Consider the following 20,452-nt stretch of genomic DNA (forward strand, 5'->3'; position numbering starts at 1 on the left):
TAAAAATAACAGGTCTATCTTTTAAGACGGAGATGAGGAGTTTTTTTTTCCTCTTAAAGTGTCATTAGTATGTGGAATTCTCTTCCCCAGAAGCCGTGGAGGCTGGGTCATTGAATCTATTCAAGACAAAGTTAGGCAGATTTTTGGTAGACAAGGTGGCCAAGGATTATGGGGGACAGATGGCAAAGTAGATTTGAAACTACAACCAGATGAACCATGATCTTACTCAATGGCAGAGCAGGCTTGAAGAGCCAAATGGTCTATTTCTGCTCTTAAGTCCAATGTTCCCATGTCTCGACTACATTTGCTGCAGAGCAAGAAAGTGGACCTTTTTTGGCATAGGATTCACTGGCCTCTGATTTTCTCAGCCAGTTGAACTAATATTTCTGCTCACCTCTTCAAATTCCCCTCCAAACAGTCAGCCTCCAGAGTTCACAGGCTTCACCAACTGTCTCACAGTTGCCAGTGACATTGTCCCTCATCTTCATATCTCGCTTGCAGGTGTCCTTATATCTGAGGTATTGATGCACAGCAGGCCATCACAGTAGCTAGTTCACCACACAGGAAGCCTTCAGGTTTACAGCCATCACCCATTTGATGAATGTGGCTGGGCGAATGCTGACATTGTTGGCTTAGCAATGAGGTGTATGCTGATGGAGTTAGCATACTCTGGGACCTCTGAATTGGTGATCTTGTCCTACCAAGAGATGCTATGGATATGTATGAGACAGCGGAGGTAGAAATTGTTCAGCCTTTTCTCCTGCCTAGCATATGTTGTCCAGATATCACTACTGTAAAGGAGTGCACTGAGCCCACAAGTTTAGTAATCTTGTAGCTTTGTATTCTCAGTCAGATTGCTGTTGTTCCACACGCGCTTACTCAATTTGGACTTAACATCTGCAGTTTTGCAATGTGTGTGTTGATTTCAGTATCAAGTGACAGATTGCCGGTGGTTGTAGACCCTAGATATATGAAACTATCATCAACCTCCAGCGTCACATTATCAATGCTGATAGACAATGGTATGGCAATGTCCTGCACCATGATATTTGCCTTCCTGATGCTGATGGTCAAACCAAACTTTTTAACAGGCGTGTGAGAGTCAGTCCATTTGCTGCTGGAGGTGTTCCTCATTATGGAATGTTAGTGTGGCATTGCCAGTGAACAACTCGCTGTTGAGGAAGTGGCATACTTTTGCCTTGGATACCAGGCAAGCAAGGCTAAACAGCTTTCTGTCAGTTCTGGTATATAAGTAAACACCCTTTGTAGATGAACTGAAGGTACTAGAAAGCAGCAAAGAAGGGAATATGCTAAAGATTATCAGTGCCAAAACACAACCCTGTTTGACCCCACTTCGGATCTCAAAGGGTTCATAGCCGACTTTACCCATCATGTTGTTGTGGAAAGAGGGTATCACATTGAGCAGCTTCGGAGGGCAAACAGTTTTCTCTAGCAGCTTAAATAGACCACCTCTGCTCACATGGTTGAATGCTTGGTGAAATCGACGAAGGCAATTTGCAGTGGTTTTCTTTTGTTTGAGGCATTTCTCTTGCAGTTACCAGACTGATAAATCATGTCAATTGTGGATCTTCTAGTTCTGAAAACAGACTGGAGGTAACAAGAGCATGAATGAACATTTCAGCAGCAGATGGGATGAGGCAGGGGCAGGAAAGGCCGATATTACAGAGCAGCCAGTAGTCAGCCTTTGTGCTGGAAAGGTCAAGGGTCAAATCCTCCGTATAGGGTCAGTCAGGACGGCAAGGTTCCAAATAATCTGATTTCACCTAGAGCAGTTATCAGGATGAAATCAGTGATCTATGTTAAATAAAGGGAACATGCACCTGAAAAGTCACATCAGAACACAACAGAATATTGCATTTAATTAGATCATCTTGAATATTTCATTTTTGTATTTCTTTTTATTCATTCATCGGATGTGGGTGTCACTGGACAGGCCAGAATTTATTGCCCACCCCTAACTGGCCTTTAACAAAGGTGAAGAAACTGCAAATCCAAGGTAATAGGGGATATAGTATAAGTGTTGATTTCCTTGCAGCCAACTGACAGTCAAGAGGAGGTTAGCACCTTACCAGACTGTAGTATGTTCGTGTGCCTTAGATCGCATCCAGCTGTGGCCTTGACCCATCGCTTTCTTTTCCAAAGCTGCCAACACATTTAGTATTAAGCCATCTTTCACGTGAAAGCCACCACTAGTCTTCATTGAATATAACAGTGTCCTTTGTTTATTCAGTTGTTATTTTGAGGCTCGCTTGCTCTGTTTTATTGCAAACAATATGGCTTAGGTCTTTATCCGGAATATCATATATTTAGTACGCTTTTATGTCAGGGTAAGAATTATTCGGATCAGACCTTAAATCTAGGTCACATTTGCCTGTTTGGTTGAATGTTAATGATGCAATGACATTTTTTGAGGTGATGCAATGGTTTACCTGTACCTCATAGACAAAATTTATCCTTGCACTAATGCTAGAAAACCAGATTAATTGCTCGTTTATCTCATTCTTTTATGGGAATTTGCTTTCATTCAATTTCCTCTGGCTTTGTTTGTATGCAGCTACTTTCAACATAAATTTGTTTTACCTTTTTAAAGCTTTTCTAAAAGTGGGTAAAAGATGCTGAAGCTAAGGCTCCTTTTTGTTTTTAAAATACATCGACGTTCAACTATCGTAATGAATGAAACAATTGTCCTCCTACCTAATCATTTTTAGCTTGATCTGCCATGAAAATACTGGGGTAGAAATTGGCATGCACCTCACAATCTTTCCTTCCCCGAAATGGGAGCGACCGAGTCCAGGGCAGTAGCAGGGTGGTCGATGTCAGAAGGGAACTTGACACCATTCTGGTCGGCTGCTGGAATGGGGCACAGGATATGCTCCTGTGTCCCAGAAGCAGAGGCATAATTTAAATATGATAATAAGCGCCATGAGACTTAATCACCTTTGCCTCATTCTTGCCCCTGAAATCAGAACGTTGGTGGGTTCAAGTCCCAATGTAAATATTTGAACATATAGGCCCAAGGCCCAAATCATCAATGGAATTCGTGATGCATGGAAACACATGGAATTTGCCCGGGATGTTACCCCATTGGGCCGATTCAATGCTGCCCAGGACTCTACACAAATGTCTCTGACCCAGACCTTAGGGTGGTGATTTGGGCTAGATACATGGGACTTACCTGCGGGTTTACGCTGGAGATATTAGGCATTTTAAAACCTGGTCTGACAGATGAGTAACTCCACAACAGCCCGATCCCATCCCCAATCAACCTCTCGACCACCCAATTAGCCCCCGGACCACCAGACTGCCCCCTGCCCCACCTCGCCAGCATGAATCAGATTGGCAAGGGTAGCCTGGAAAATTAGTTCATAGATTGTTGTCGAGATGGTTTCTTACAGCACAGCCAACTAGACACCAGGCTATTCGAGATTTGGTAATGTGCAATGAGATAGAATTAATGAATAACCTCATAGTGAAGGAGCCCCTAGGTACCAATGATCCTATCATGAATGAATTTCACTTTCTGTTTGTAGGAGAGAAGATTGGGTCTCAGACTAATGTTCTATTGTTTCAAAATTAAGTAAGGGCAATTATAGATGTACAAAGACAGAGCTGGCTAATGTGAACTTGGAAATTTGGCTAAGGGATATGTCCGTAGAGATGCGGTGGCAAACATTGAAGGAGATATTTCACAACACTCAGCAAAGATACATTCTAGTCAGAAATAAAGACTAGAGGAGATGGGCACACAAGCTGTAGCTAACTAAGGAAGTTGAAGATAGTATCAAAATAAAAGAAAAAGTGTACAATTCTGTGAAGATCAGAGGCAAGTCAAAAGATTGAACAGAATATTAACAACAACAGCAAAGAATGACAAAAAGAATAATAATAAAGAGGGAGAAGTTAGAGTATGAGAGAAAGCTAGCTAAAAATATAAAGCAGACCGTTTCTACAGGTACTTAAAAAGGATAAGAGTAAGTAAACTGAGTGTTGGCTCTCCAGAGAGTGAGTCAGGGAAATTAATAATGGAAGATAAGGAAATGACAGATGAATTGAACAGCTATTTTGCACCTGTCTTCACTGTAGAAGATATAAATAACATCCCAGAAGTATTTGTGAATCAAGAGGTGAGAGGGAGGAACTTATAACAATTACAATCACCACAGAAAGGTTAATGAGAAAATTAATAGAACTAAATGCTGACAAGTCCCGAGGTACTGATGGACCTCATCCTTGGGCCTTAAAGGAAATAGCTGCTGAGATAATAGATGCATTGGTATTATTTTTCCAAAATTCACTAGGCTCTGAAGCGGTCCCACCAGATTAGAAAATAGTGGATGTAACTCTTCTAATTCAAGGAGAGAGACAGAAAACAGGACACTACAGGTCAGTTAGCTTAACGTCTGTCATAGGGAAATGCTGGAGTCTATTTTTAAAATTCATTTATGGGATCTGGTTGGACCAACATTTATTGCCCATCCTTTATTGCCCTTGAGAAGGTGGTGGTGAGCTTTCTTCACGAGCCGCTGCCATCCCTGTTGTGTAGGCACTTGCATAGTGCTGTTAGGGACAGAGTTCCAGGATTTTGAACCAGTGACAGTGAAGAAACGACAGCATATTTCCAAGTCAGGATGGCAAGTGGCTTGGAGGGGAACTTCCAGGTGGTGGTGTTCCTGTGTGTTTGTGGCCCATGCCCTTCTAGATGATAGGGTTTATGGGTATGGAAGGTGCTGCCCAAAGAGACTTGGTGAGTTTCTGCAGTGCATCTTGTTGATCGTACACATTGCTGCCACTGTTTGTCAGTGTTGGAGGGAGTACATGTTTGTGGAAGGGGTGCCAATCAAGCAGGCTGCTTTGGCCTGGATACATCAAGCTTCTTCAGTGTTGTTGGAGCTGCATTCATCAGGCAAGTGGAGAGCATTCCATCACATTCCTGACGTGTGCCTTGTAGATGGCAGACAGGCTTTGGGGAGAAAGGAGGTGATTTACTCACCACAGAATCCCTAGCCTCTAACCTGCTCGGGTGTAGGCAGTGTTTATATGACTAGTCTAGTTCAGCTTCAGGTTCATGGTAGCCCCCAGGATGTTAATAGTGGGGAACTCAATGATGATAATGCCATTGAATGTCAAGGAATGATAGGTAGGTTCTCTCTTGTTGGAGATGGTCATTGCCTGGCACTTGTAGCTGTACTCGAACAGTTTGGCTTGGGGCATGGTAAATTCTGGAACACAAGTCTTCAGTGCTATTGTTGGAATATTGTCAGGGCCATATCCATTGCCTTCAGCCACTCCTTGATAACACGTGAAGTGAATTGAATTGGCTGAAGACTGGCATCTATGATGCTGGGATCTCCAGCGGAGGCTGAGATAGATTGTCCAGTCAGGACTATTGGCTGAAGGTTGCTTCGAATGCTTCAGCCTTATCTTTTGCACTGATGTGCTGGGCTCTTCCATCATTGAGGATGGGGATATTTGTGAAGCCTCCTCCTCCAGTGAGTTGCTTAACTGTCCATCACCATTCATGACTGGATGTGGCAGGACTGCAGAGCTTAGATCTGATCTGTTGGTTGTGGAATTGCTTAGCTCTGTCTATCACCTGCTGCTTATGTTGTTTGGCACACAGGACCAGTGTTGTAGCTTCACCAGGTTAACACCTCATTTTTAGGTATGCCTGATACTGTTCCTGGAATACCCTCCTGCACTTTTCACGAAACCAGGTTTGATACCCTGGTTTGGTGAGAATGGCAGAGTGGGGGATATGACGGGCCATGAATTCACAGATTCTGCTGCTGCTGATGGCCCACAGCGCCTCACAGATGCCAAATCTTGAATTGCTAGATTTATTCAAAATCAATCTCATTTAGCACAGTACTAGCACCATTCAACACAACCAAGGGCACCCTCAATGTGAAGACAGGACTTCATCTCCACAAGGACTGTGTAGTAGTTACTCCTAGTGATACTGTTATGGACAGATGCATCCACAGCAGGTAGGTTGGTCAGAATCAGGTCAAGCACATTTTATCCTCTTGTAGGTTCCCTCACCACCTGCTGCAGGCCCAGGCTAGCAGCTGTGTGCTTTAGGACGTGGCCAGCTCAGTCTGTATTGGTGCTACCGAGCTGCTCTTGGTGATGGACATTGAAATATCCCACCCAGAATACATCTGCACCCTTGCCACTCTCACTGCTGCCTCCAAATGGTGTTCAACATTGAGATGTACTGATTCATCCTCAGAAGCGGGGCAGGGGGGGCGGGGGGAGGGGGCAGGGCATGGTGGAGGTGTGTGGGGGCAGTGTGGTTGGTGGAACATGGTAATCAGCATGAGGTTTCCTTGTCTATATATGGCCTGATGCCATAAGACTTCATGGGGTCGATGTTGAGGACTCCCAGGACAACTCCCTCCTGACTCTATACCACTGTGCCACCACCTCTGCTAGGCCTGTCCTGCTGATGCCACAGGACGTACCCAAGGATGGTGATGGCGGTGTCTGGGACATGATCTGTGAGGCATAATTCAGTGAGTATGGCTATGTCAGGATGTTGCTTGACTAGCCTGTGAGAAAACTCTCCAAATTTTCGTACAAACCCCCAGATGCTAGTAAGGAGGACCTTGCAGGTTCAACAGGGCTGGATTTGCTGTAGTCATTTCCGGTATCTATGTCGATGCCGGGTCCATCCAGTTTCATTCCTTGTTATTGACATTGTAGTGGTTTGATACAATTGAGTGGCTTGTTAGGTCATTTCAGAGGGCATTTACAGTCAACCACGTTACTGCGGATCTGGAATTACAGGTAGACCAGACCAGGTGAGGAAGGCAGATTTCCGTCCGTAAAGGACATTGGTGAACCAGATGGGTTTTTACGACAATTGGCAATGGTTTAATGGTTATCATTAAACTTTTAATTCTAGGCTTTTGTCGAATTCAAATTTCACCATCTGCCATGGCAGCCATTGAAGCCGGGCCCCCAGATGTAATACCTGGAAACTTGGAAAGTCTAAATGCCATCTGGTTTATGGAAGGAAAATCATGCTTTCCTCTTTGAGGAAATAACTGCTAATGTGGAAAAAGGCAACACAGTGGATATACTGTACTTAGATTTCCAGAAGGCATTTGACAAGGTACCACATCAAATGTTACTACAGAAAATAAGAACTCATGGTGTAGGGCGGGTACCATATTAGCAGGGATACAGGGATAGCAGATTGATTAGTTAACAAGAAACAGAAAGTATGCATAAATGGGTCACTTTTGGGTTGGCAAGATGTAACAAGTGGAGCACCTCAGGGATCAATGCTGGGGCCTCAATTATTTATAATCAATACAAATTATTTGGATGAAGGGACCGAATGTATGGTTGCTAAATTTTCTGATGACACAAAGATAAGTTGGAAAGTAAATTGTGAAGAGGACATAAGGGATACAAATAATTTAAGTGAGTGGGCAAAAAATTGGCAGATGGGGTATAATATGGGAAAATGTGAACTTGTCCAGTTTGGAAGAAAGAATAGTTAAGCAGCACATTATCTAAATGGAGTGAGATTGCAGGACTCTGAGGTACTGAGGCATCTGATGTCCTTGTACAGGAATCACAAAAAGTTAGTATTCAGCTACAGCAAGTGATTAGGAAGGCAAATAGAATGTTGTAATTTATTGCAAGGGGAATTGAATATAAAAGTAGGGATGTTTTGCTACAGTTGTACTGAACATTGATGAGGCCAGATCTGGAGTATTGTGTACAGTTTTTGTCTCCTTATTTAAGAAAGGACAAAATTGCATTGGAAGCTGTTAAGAGAAGGCTCATTCAATTGCTTCCTGGAACGAGGGGGTTATCTTATGAAGAAAGATTAGACAGCTTGGGCCTGTATCCAATGGAGTTTAGAAGAATCAGGGGTGATCTTATTGAAACAGATAAGATCCTGAGGTGACTTGGCAGAGTGGATGCTGCAAGGATGTTTCAGCTTGTGGGAGAGCCTAGAACTAGGGGACAAAATTCTAAAACAAATGGTCTCCCATTTTGGACAGGGATAGATTTATTTTTCTGCCAGAGGGTCATGAGACTGTAAGACTCTCTTCTCAGAGAGTGGTGAAGGCATGGTCATTGAATGTTTTTAAGGCAGAAGTATATGGAACCTTGACTAACAAGGGAAACAAAGGGTATTCGGGTTTGGCAAGATAGTGGCGTTGAGGCCACAATTAGATCAGCCATGATCTTATTGAATGGTGGAACAGGTTTGAGGGGCAGAATGGCCTATTCCTGCCCCAAATTCATGTGTTTGTATATTTACATGTACATGACTCTGCCCTGATGACCCAACTACACCCTTGATCACCAAACTACACCCAACCACCTGATGACCCCTCCCCATGATCACCAAGCTACACCCCTGACCACCCAACTACCTAACTCCTGGCCGACTACCCCACAACCACACAGTACCTCCAACCCCATCTGACTACCCAGCCGTGCACCCAATTACCCCCCACCACCGACCCAACCCAACTACTCCACAACCACTCACCTACCCCGACCCAATCCAAGCATCTTCCTGAGCACCCAACTGCCAACAACACAACCCAACTGCCTCCTACCATCTACCTATCCCCCGACCAAACCTAATGACACCCCTGACACAACCTGACTGCCCTCCAACTACTCGACTACACCTAACCACTCTACTGCCCCTCAATCTGACCTGACTAACTCTCCCGACTACCCAACTATACCCCAAACCCAAATTGGCTTCCCCTCTACCACCCAACTACCCAACAACCTGACCCAACAACACCTCAAAGCACCTGACTACCATTCCTACCAACCGATTATCTCTGGTCCGACCTAACTATCCCTAACCTAACAACCTGACTACCACCCTGACGATATGACTGCCCCCACCACCTGAATACCCCATCTGACCCAACCTAACTAACCCCTTGACCTGACTCGATTACTCCAACCACATGAACACCCCACCCCGACCTGACCCGATTTCTCCCTAACAACCAGACCTTTCCCTGGCATAAACTAACTACACCCAGATTTGTATATCACCCCAACCTCTGGACTGCCCCTGACTACCCAAATACTCCACCCGCCCCAAGCCGACTACCCCCAACCACATGATTATCCCAGTCTGACCTGACCCAACTATCCCCACAGACACCCGACCTCGATGTGACCCAACCCAACCACCCCCACACTCGACTAACTCCAAAAATCCAACTTCCCCCCCAACCACCCAACTACCCCCACACACCAGACCTGCAGAACAATTCAACAACTGACTATTCCCGTGACCCGATCTGGCTGCCAACCCACTGGTCAGACCCGACTACCTCCTCCCCCAATCCCAACTACAACCTGACCTGATCCCTGACCCAAACCTACTACCCCGTTGACCACCCAACTACTCTGTAACAATCTGACTACCCCACTAACCACCTGACTGCACCCCAAACAAACTATGCACTTACTCACCTACCAAGTGACCCACTTACCCGCATCACCCACTTCACCAACCTACACAATTCACCCACCTCAGTCACCTCAACCAAATACCTACCTCACCCACCTATCCATTCAACAATCTCATCCACCTACACACCTCGTCCACTTACCCACTTGCCAACCTACCCAATCACCTATCTCACACAATGTACCACCTCCACATCTATCCATGTCACCCAACTACCCTTTCACTCACTCACCTATTTGTCTATTCACTTATTCACTCACCTATTCACTCATCCATTCACTCATCCAATCACTCATCCATTCACCCACAATTATTCGTTGAAAGATTGGGCCTTTAAAACTTTCCTAAATTTGGCAGCCAGTGCCATAAAAAAGCAGACATGACCTCTCCTTTCCCCAACTCTATTACAATCCATTGGGCTTAGTTGTGAGATGTTGTGCTGCCCATTTCTGTGTCAGCCTGGATTGGAAGATCCCCCAAAAAAGGGCAGTAGTGTTGGGTCTGTAATTTCTTGTAGGCATCTAGGTCACTATCTATTCTGGCATTCTGGTGCATCACAAATGAAGTTCTGCATTGTCTGAGATGCCATCTTTCTAATGAGACATTAAACCGATGCAACCTCTGAAGAAAAGCAAAGGGCATTAATGATCATGCGAGCTTGCTGTGCATGAGCTGGATACATTACACAGTGACTAAACTTCAAAATGATTTAATAATGTGTAAAGTGTTTTCCGATGTCCTGAGACCATGAAGGGCTTTATTAATATTTCTCAGAATTTATGGAGGCAGGTCCTATTTCACAGCATTTGTCTGTTATGAATTTGTAGATTTAATTTATCTGGATTTTTACACCAACATACACTGATTGGGCTGAGTGTCTGTTTCTGTGCTATATATCCTTTGGTCTGCGAATTACTTAATGTGAGAATGCTGCTAAGTGTACAATACTCAAGCCTTCCAAATTAGAAGCCAAAACACCAGCAAGGAGGCCTGCAAAGAGCTCCATAAGCTTAAAGAAGAGGGGAAAATAGACAAGGATGAAGGAGGCATTACAGCATGTGGGCATTCAAGAACAGGGTATTATACCTGAATTTTATGGAGTTGCAGTGTATAAAGGAACATTTTTCAACAGGGAACAGTGACATGCCTATGCAGCAGGAATTAGAACTTGGCGTGAAATATTACACAGCACTGTCAGTGACAATGAAGGTCAAGATTATTTCTTACTCCTTGCAAACTTCTCTAGTTGGCATGAGTAATATCTATCATGTTCCTGTGCACAATGTCAGCTGGCAGGTCGCTGTAGCACTGTTTGCATGGCATTAACTGGTCATTATCTTCCCCATGTGGGTTGGCAAGTAGTAAGAAAGAGCATTGGTATTTTCTTACATTGCTACATACTCTTCTGTGTAGGCCATTATATACTGCATGTACATGCTCCCCATCATGGACTACCTCTATTTCTCAGCTGGAAAGTCTTCCATTAATTCAATCATCAACTTGTTTTTGACCTTAAACAGCAACTCATGAAGCTCTGTGGCTGCTTTCCTGGCAGGAGTTCTGAACCTCACCAGTTCTGAATACTCCTACTGTATCATCTAGAACATCTGGTTGTAGGCAGATTGCTGAAGGGTAGGGACTACACTGTGTTCCTGTCAAGAACCTTAACACAGATCCGGATATAATGAGAGCCATGCAAGAAAACTGGTCTGATTATGCAAAGCATTGGAGTACTGAAATAATGGTCTTGGGAGAAATCTTCAGTGTGATCAAAGTGAGTGTGACAGTTTGTTATCATTTGTTGCATACTGCACAACCCTGATATGCAAAAGAAAGTCACCTCAGAACAAAGAGGCAGAGAAAGAAAGTTAGCAAGTTCCTTGGACAATGTGCCACAGAACCAACTTAAGAGTATGTTATTTTCAATCCAGTATTGGGTAATGAAACAGGCATAATTAGTAATCAAATGGTAAAGAATCACTTGGGGAAGAGTGATCATAATATTGGAGAATTTCATGTTATGTTTGAGTATGATTGGATAAGTCTGAAACTACAGTCTTAAATTTAAACAAAACAAATGATAGAGGTATTATGAGAGAGTTTGCTGAGATAGATTGGAAAAGTAGCTTATATAGTGAATAAACTAATGGCAGAGATGTTGAACAAAAATTGGCTTCAGTCTTCACAGTATAAGAAACAAACAACTTGCCAAAATATGTAGAAGCAAGAACATCAAAAAAATGAAGGACTTAAAGCAATTATTGTTAGTAACGGAAAGTTTTCAAGAAATTAATGGGACCAAAAGTCAACAAATAATCTGGACATGATAATCAAGATGCTGTGTACTTAAAAAGATGGTTGCAGATATAACAGATATTTTGGTTTTGATCTTCTAGAATACACCAGATTCCATAATTGTCTCAGTAGATTGGAACTTAGTAAATGCAACCACATTGTTCAATAAAGGAAGAAGAGAGAAGATGCAGAACCATGGGCCAGTTTGCTGGGCATCAGTAGTAAGTGGTAACAGGACACTTGGAATACTGGTGAAGCCAACACCATTTTACAAAAACAAAATTGTGTTTGACAAATTTATTAATGCTTTGAGATTTTTCACTGATGTGGTAGATATGAGGTAACCAGTGGATGTAGTAAGTTTGATTTTAGGAAGACATAATATAAGGTACCATACATGATATTATTACACAAGATTGAGAGTCAAGGAATTGTAGGTAACATATTAGCATGGATAGAGGATCGGTTAATGGGCAGAAAACAGACTGAAAACAAACATACCAGATTACAGTCTTTGTCCAAATATGAACAAATGATCTGAATAAAGGAGGTGAGGTGGGAGTGACTGCCCATGACATGAAGGCAACATTTGACTGATTGTGGCATCAAGGAAATTTGAAGCTAATCGGAGTCAGAGGAAAGTTTCCACAGGTTGGTGTCTTACCTAGCACAACGGAAGACAGTTATGGTTGCTGAAGGCCATTCATTTCAATCCCAGGATATCGCTGCAATAATTACACAGAGCAGTGTCTAAGGTCGAAGAAATTCTGCAGCAGCTTATCAATGAACTTCACTCTATCATAAGGTCAGAAGTGAGGCTGTGTGCTGATGATTGAACAGTGTTCAATACTTTTCACAGTCTTAAATAGAAGCAGTCCTTGCCCACATGTAATAATTCATGGACAGCATTCAGGCTTGGGCTGTTCAGTGGCAAATAATATTAATGCCACAGAAATGCCAGGCAATGACCATCTTTAAGTAGAGAAAATCTAACCATTCCTCTTGATGTTCAAAAGCATTACCGCCGTGGAATCTCCAGCATCAATACCCTCCGGGTTACCATTGACAAGAAGTTTAACTTGACCAGCCATATGAATACTGTGGCTACAACAGCAGGTCAGAGATTGGGAATTGTATGTCCAGTAACTCACTTCCTGATTCCCCAAAGCCTTTCTGCCATCTACAAGGCATAAGTTAGGAGCATGATGGAATACTCTCTGCTTTCCTGGATGAGTGCAACTCTAACAACACTTAATAAGCTCGACACCATTCAGGACAATGCACCTGGCTTGATCGGTATCTCAGCCACCACCTTAAACAATCCTCCTTCATCACTAACACTCACTGGGAGCAGTGTGTGCCATGCACAAGACACACTTGCTGCAGTGTGCCTCATTTGACAGCACATCCCAAATGCATGACATCTACCATTTGAAAGAACAAGGGCAGCAGATGCAGGGGAACACAAATTCTCCTCCAAAGCACATGCTATCTACTACCCATCTGTGGCACGAGATTAAAATTCTATAACTTGCTTCCTTACAGCAATGCAGTTTACCAACACCACAAGCAGTTCAAGAAAGTGGCTCACCACCACCTTCTTAAAGGTATTGTGGTATGGGCAACAAATGCTATGACTTAACCTTACTTCACTGACTACTGGGGTCTGAGTGCGGCTTCTGCAGCAAACTAAGAGAAGAGTTGTTTTAGTGGCATGGGCAAGCTGAGATATATCTTCCTGAAATCAGCAGCAAATTTATCACTCATCATTTGTTAGATAAAAAAGAAAAAATACCCAGCTTAAAAGCACACTTCATGGCTAGCGGGGGTCCCAAAGCACTTTACTGCAAATGAAGTAGGTTTTGGCATGTAGTTAGTGTTGTAATGTGGAAAATACAGCAGCCAATTTGTGCACAACAAGGTCCCACAAACAGTAATATGATAATGACCAGATCACCTGCTTTGTGACATAATGAGGTAGCTTTATTTATTTATTCTTTCCGGAGATGTGGGCATTGCTGGCTGGCTAGCATTTATTGCTCATCCCTAATTGCCCTTGAGAAAGTGATGGTGAGCCAGCTTTTTGAACCACTGCAGTCCATGTGTTGTAGGTACACCCACAGTGTTGTTAGGAAGAGAGTGCCAGGACATTCACTCAGCGACAGTGAAGCAACTGTGATTTGGCTCCAAGCCGGGATGGTATGTGACTTGGAAGGGAACTTGCAGGTAGTGGTGTTCCCAAACATCTGCTGCTCTTGTCCTTCTAGGTGGTACAGGTTGCAGCTTTGGAAAGTGCTGCTGAAGGAGCCTTGGTGAGTTGCTGCAGTGCATCTTGTCAACAGTACACAATATGTGTCAATGGTGGAGGGAGTGAATGTTTAAAGTGGTGGATGGGTGCCAATCAACTCGTCTGCTTTTCCTGGATGGTCTCAACCTTTTTGTGTGTTAGTGGAGCTGCACTCATCCAGGCAAGTAGAGAGTACACCAGCATATGACTGACTGGTGCCTTGCAGATGGTGGACAGGCTTCAGGGAGTCAGAAAGTGAGTTACAAGCAACTATTTCCAAGAAACTAAGGATAATTCTATGCTCTTCTTTGAAATAGTGCCTTGGTATCTTTTAAATTCATCTAAGAAGGCAGACATGGTCTCAGGTTAACATCACATGTGAAAGACAGCACCTCCTTCGTATGGCACTGTGTATCAGCCTTGATCATTATGCTTAAGTCCTGAAGCAGACCTGAAAGCCCAAGAATGACATGTAAGTGAGTAGGAAAGGAAGAAAAGACAGTTTAAAACCCAGCAGGACTTCTCCTTTGACCTAATCAGATACCATATTCCTGATATGGGCCCTGTCAATATTCTCCATTGCTCATTCTTCATTTGTGACAGCTCTCTGGACTCAATTTTCTCTTTAACAAATACATTAAAAATTCGATAGTTTCCCCTGCTGCTGGTTTTATTCTTAAAATCATAGAACAATACAGGAAATAAGGTATTTTGGCCCACTGAATCTGTGCCAGCTCTTTAGGAGAACAAACAAGTTAGGCTGATTCTCCCTGTCTTTCCTTATATCCCTGTACTATACTCATTAATGCTTTCTGTTACCTCATCAAAAAACTCACTTGCGATAATTAAGCTCAAATTGCCCTAAACCAATCCATGCTGGCCCACCTTTGTTAGTCTATGGTTCTACGAGTGACTGTTAGGTTTCTCCCAGTTTATTCTTTCCCCACCACTTGCATAAAACTAAGATAAAAGCAAAACACTGCGGATGCTGGAAATCTGAAACAAAAACAAAAATTGCTGGAAAAACTCAGCAGGTCTGACAGCATCTGTGGAGAGGAAGAAAGAGTTAACATTTCGAGTCCATATGATTCTTCATCAGAACTAAAGAGAAATAGAAATGTGGTGAAATATAAGCTGTCTAAGGAGGGTTGGACAGGTGAAGCTGGATAGAGGGCCAGTGATAGGTGGAGGCAAAGGAGAGATTGCTAAAGATGTCATAAACAGAAGGTCAAAAGGGTGATATTAGCTAAAGGATGTGCTAATGGTGACATTAAGGGTAGAAAACCTTTTGCTGGCCCTCTCTCCAGCTTCACCTGTCCAACACCTCTTAGGCAGCTTATATTTCACCACATTTCTATTTCTCTTTAATTCTGATGAAGAGTCATACAGACTCAAAACGTTAACTCTGTCTTCCTCTCCACAGATGTTGTCAGGCCTGTTGAGTTTTTCTAGCAATTTTTGTTTTTGTACTTGTATAAAACTGTCTGTCCTGTAATTGCCAGATTTATCCTTCTCTTTTTTTAAACAAAGATGTAACCTTTGATATCCTCTAGTCCTCTGGCGGTATCCCAGTTTCGAATGAGGACTGGAAGACTGTGATCAGAATCTCTGCAATTTCTACTCTATTTTACTTCAGGAACCTAGATATATCTGGTCAGGACTGAATTACTTATCCACTTTAAGCACCAAGGGTGTCTAAGATGCATGAATTGTTGAATGAGGAAACCGAACAAAATCAAACGAATAACATAAAGTGTGTCTTTAGCTCTTCCCATGTGCCCTGATCGTTTATGTAATTTACACCAAGTTTTTCGCTGAGCACTTTATAATCAGGTTAGGCAGGGAATTCCGCAGTGTCCTGAGACTGGGAGAACGTGCAATTTTCGTGTCTAACTTGTGTGATGAGCCAACGTGGGAAATTCAACGCCAAAACTCGAGGGAAATGCAAGATACCTTCAGTATTCTTTAAACCTCAACTTTCCTTTTCGACATAAGTGTAGATATTCAGAAAGTAATGTTCTTGACTTTTTACGCAATAATCCTGCTCTAAAAGTTGAGTTGGAGGCAATGGAACAATCGATAAGTTAGTCACTTTTGTTGCTCAGTGCATACACTAGAATACGCATAACTTTCACACTTTGCATACGTCCATCTTTAATAAGCGTTCAGTGTAATTATTGGCAAAGACTCTCTGTGTCGCTGTCTACCAATGAGGCGCTAAAATGCTGCCAGCGATCTATCCCCCCCTCCCCCAATACTACGCATAATGCAGAAACAGAGAGGAAAACAGACTCTCACTGTTTGTATTCGTACATCGGAACGGTCATTTCTGGTACTCTTATTCCTATGTACAGATGTAATATTGGTCAGCGTTTTGCTTAGTATATGCTGGATACCAGTAACTGATTTTTTTGGTAGAGTGTAAATTAATTTTGCATCATTGCGAATGCAAGGGCGAATTCGGACAGAGAATGCAAGCATTGTCTACAGTTTTCCTGCTTTGTGTCTGGAATATCGTTCATGGTCAAATTCGCTATGCTATTCATGAAGAATTAAAGCATGGTGCCTTCGTTGGGAACATTGCTCAAGATCTTGGGCTGGATGTGAGAGAGCTGTCTAGTCGCAGGCTCCGCATAATGTCTGCAGTAAGAAAACGGTATTTCGAGATTAATTTAGAGAATGGCGTTTTGTTTGTGAATGAAGTAATAGACCGGGAGTACGTATGTAGGCAGAGTCCTACTTGTTTTATGAATCTGGAGGTTGTTGTAGAAAACCCATTGGAACTCTATCGTATTGAAGTGGAGATACTAGATATAAATGACAATTCCCCCACTTTTTCGAATGCTGAGATCCGTTTGGAGGTCCTAGAATCAGCGCCACCGAGAACTCGATTCCTTCTTCAGAGTGCCCATGATCCCGACCTGGGCATCAATTCTGTCCGCATTTACTATCTCAGTGCAAATGAACACTTTGCTTTAGAAGTGCAGAATAGCGGGGACGATAGCAAGTTTGTCCACCTACTCCTGGAGAAACACCTGGACAGGGAAGAACAGGCGATTCATCATTTACTACTGACTGCTGTTGACGGGGGCAGCCCAGAGCGAACTGGCACAGCCCAAGTTATCGTCACTGTCCTCGATGTCAATGACAACTCCCCTGCATTTGACCAGATGTTCTATAAAGCCAGTTTAATGGAAAATGTACCGATGGGTACTGCAGTTATCAAATTGAATGCCACCGATCTGGACGAAAGCACTAATGCAGAGATTGTGTATTCTCTCAGCGACCTTACTCCAAGTAAGGTCCGCGAACTCTTCAGTATGGACTCCCAAACAGGTGAAATTATAGTAAAAGGGATTATAGACTTTGAAGAAGCCAAGACTTTTGAAATTATAGCGGAAGCCAAAGACAAAGGTCCATTTGCACTCCCCGTGCATTGCACTGTTCTCATAGATATCAACGATGTCAATGATAATGCCCCCGATATGACTCTGATGTCAGTGTCTAATTCGGTCCGTGAGGATGTACTTTCTGGAACTGTGATAGCGCTGATCAGTGTAACCGATCAGGATTCTGCAGATAACGGACTAACTACCTGCCTGATTCATCCCAACCTACCGTTTGCACTCAGATCGACTTTTAAAAATACGTACACCGTAGTTGTCAAACACACACTGGACAGGGAAACTACGTCTGAATACCAAATTGGGATCTCTTGCTATGACTCAGGATTTCCTCCTCTATCCACCAATAAAACTATTCAAGTGCAGGTGTCAGACGTAAACGACAACCCTCCGCGCTTTGTTGATAAGTTTCACACTGCATATGTGATGGAGAATAACGCTTTTGGGGCTTCCATCTGCTCAGTTTCCGCTTTTGACCCTGACTTAGGTCCGAATGCCCACCTTTCCTATTCCGTTCTAGACAGCCTGGTCCAAGGTTTGCCCATCTCATCGTACGTTTCCATCAATTCAGAAAACGGGATCATCTTTTCGCAGCGCTCCTTCGACTATGAACAGCTCAAGAATTTCCAGATTGACGTTCAAGTGCAGGATTCTGGTTTGCCTCCACTTAGCACTAATCATACGGTGCATGTCGTCATCCTGGATCAAAATGACAATGCACCTGTAATCGTATTCCCGCTAACAAGGAATGGGTCCGAAGTAACCATTCCTCGAATAGCAGATCCAGATTACTTGGTGGTCAAGGTCATTGCGGTTGATGCCGATTCTGGGCAGAACGCACGATTGTTTTATCAACTTCTCCAAGCTACCGATCAGAATCTTTTCACCATGAGGATTAACTCAGGAGAAGTAAGGACGACTCGTCAAATTGATGACAGAGATGTTGCAGTACAGATGATGGTCATATTGGTAAAAGACAATGGGCACCCATCCTTATCCACCACTATTACCATCACACTCTCAATAGTAGACAGTGCTGAAGATGTCATTCATGCCGTTACATTAATGCCTAGAGTCCCTGAGTATCCCTCTAGTGCAGTCTTTTATGTAATTATATCTTTAGGAGCAATCACACTTACACTAATGGTTGCCCTGATTGCGCTTGTTATCACAGTTTGTCGCAGTGCAAGTAATGATGAGGACTGGTGTTTGTGTTTTGAACATAGCGATTCAGAAACGATATATCGAAATTCCAATTTAAATTTTCACACAGTACCAGACTCCAGTCTAATTAAAAATGTTATTGAAGTGCGTGGATCTGGTTCTCTCGCTGAAACGTACTGTTATACGCTTCGGTCTGCTCCAGAATCGGTTAAAAGCGATTCCAAGTTTCTGTCACCCTTAAATGCAGCATCCACCAGATGCCAATCTGATGCTGTTGATAGATATTTTTCAGACTGGAATGTTAAAGAAATGGGCAACACGACAATTTTAGCCACTGAGGTAAGTAAGGTTAACTTTAAGACCTCCGTTCGTCATATTGATTTAAATATGTTGTGGTTTCCCCTGTTATTCATCTTATGCATGTAGCGGAAAATACAAATTTTCATCTGCGAAGCATGGCAGCCAAACACTAAAGAGTGAAAATTAAATTTGCTAATTAGTGATTCTTTATTTCCTAATTTTCTCACCGATACTTCCCTCGAAGGTGGAGAAAACTATCGGGCTCGATTTGAACAGTGGTAGCTTATTTGATTTATCAATTCTTCCTAGTGGAATTGTGTTATCGTACTGCTCAACTGTGAATCCCTTCTTACCAAGTGCCCAATCTCCTAAATAAGTACATTGTGTCAATCGTCTTCATGTTTAGGGACACCTGGCAGAAACTTCTAAATTACCTTGGCGTTCCTAGGTTACTTTCAACACCTCTGCTGCCCCTAAAGGTAACTCAGTGCAGGCCAAAAATAAAAACATAAAGTCGGCCTGCAATTTCCGATGTGAACAGGTGACTAAGAGAAATTCCATGTTTAACACGAGATTCAGTGGGTTTATTTTACAGGTGTTTTGTGATCACATGCCACGATTCGAGTTGCTTATAATTTGGGTTTATCGTGCATACGAGACATAGAGGCAAACGAACAAAGGAAATAGACCTTCTAGGAAATAGACTAGTCTATCGAGCATGTCCCCGACCATAATAAAGTAACAAAACTGGCAGTCTTCCCTCCAACTATTAAATATCTAACCTGCAACTTGCTGGGAAAGGCAAAAATCAAATTTGAGACAAACTCAAAATCAATTTTAAAAAAAAGATCAGCGGATTTCCGCCCTGGATCCTGAAACTAATCACAAACATGTTCCAGGATTTGTTTTTATTTTAATTTTTTTTAATGGGATGTGGACGTCACTGCCTACGCCAACGTTTGTTGCCCATCCCTAATTTCCCTTGAAAAGGGGTGGAGTCACATGCAGGCCAACCCAGGTAAGGTTGGCAGATTTGCTTTTACAACAATGGATGTGATCATCTTAAACAGAGTAGCTTTAGGTTCCAGATTTATTCATTGAATTTAAATTCTACAAGTGGCCATAGTGGGGATTGAACAAATGTCCCCAAGGGCACTACTCTGAATTACCAGTTTAGTGATATTGCCACGATGCCACTGTCTCCCCAAAGCAAAGACCATGTGTTACAAAATCAAATCCCGCCAGTTTCTTTACTCGTTGATAATAGTCACAATGAGAAACTGGTGCAATCCCTTTTTGGTATCATGTGTACTGGATGCAGTTGCGGTATATGCCAAGACTTTTTCTTTTCTCCGACGTGTTCCCATCTCCAGGGCTTTTCATCGAGTGGAGGCTCCCGGCAGCAACGGCTACCCTTCTGGCAGTGGTGGGTAGCCAGTTAAAGTATTAATGCAACATTTTGCCAATCTGCGAAAATTTGACCAATGGCGCACAAGCCACCAGCTGTCT

At 42.9% G+C, this 20,452-nt stretch overlaps 1 protein-coding gene and 1 pseudogene across 1 annotated transcript in view; both read left to right on the forward strand.

The window, feature by feature from the left end:
* Positions 1–20,452, forward strand: part of LOC144686068 (protocadherin gamma-A6-like) — a 245,473-nt gene that overhangs the window by 16,153 nt on the left and 208,868 nt on the right. The window lies entirely within an intron of this gene.
* On the forward strand, positions 16,547–19,123 carry LOC144686116 (protocadherin alpha-C2 pseudogene; annotated as a pseudogene).

Source organism: Cetorhinus maximus, chromosome 10 (assembly GCF_964194155.1).
Source record: "Cetorhinus maximus chromosome 10, sCetMax3.hap1.1, whole genome shotgun sequence".
NCBI classification, from domain to species: Eukaryota; Metazoa; Chordata; class Chondrichthyes; order Lamniformes; family Cetorhinidae; genus Cetorhinus; species Cetorhinus maximus.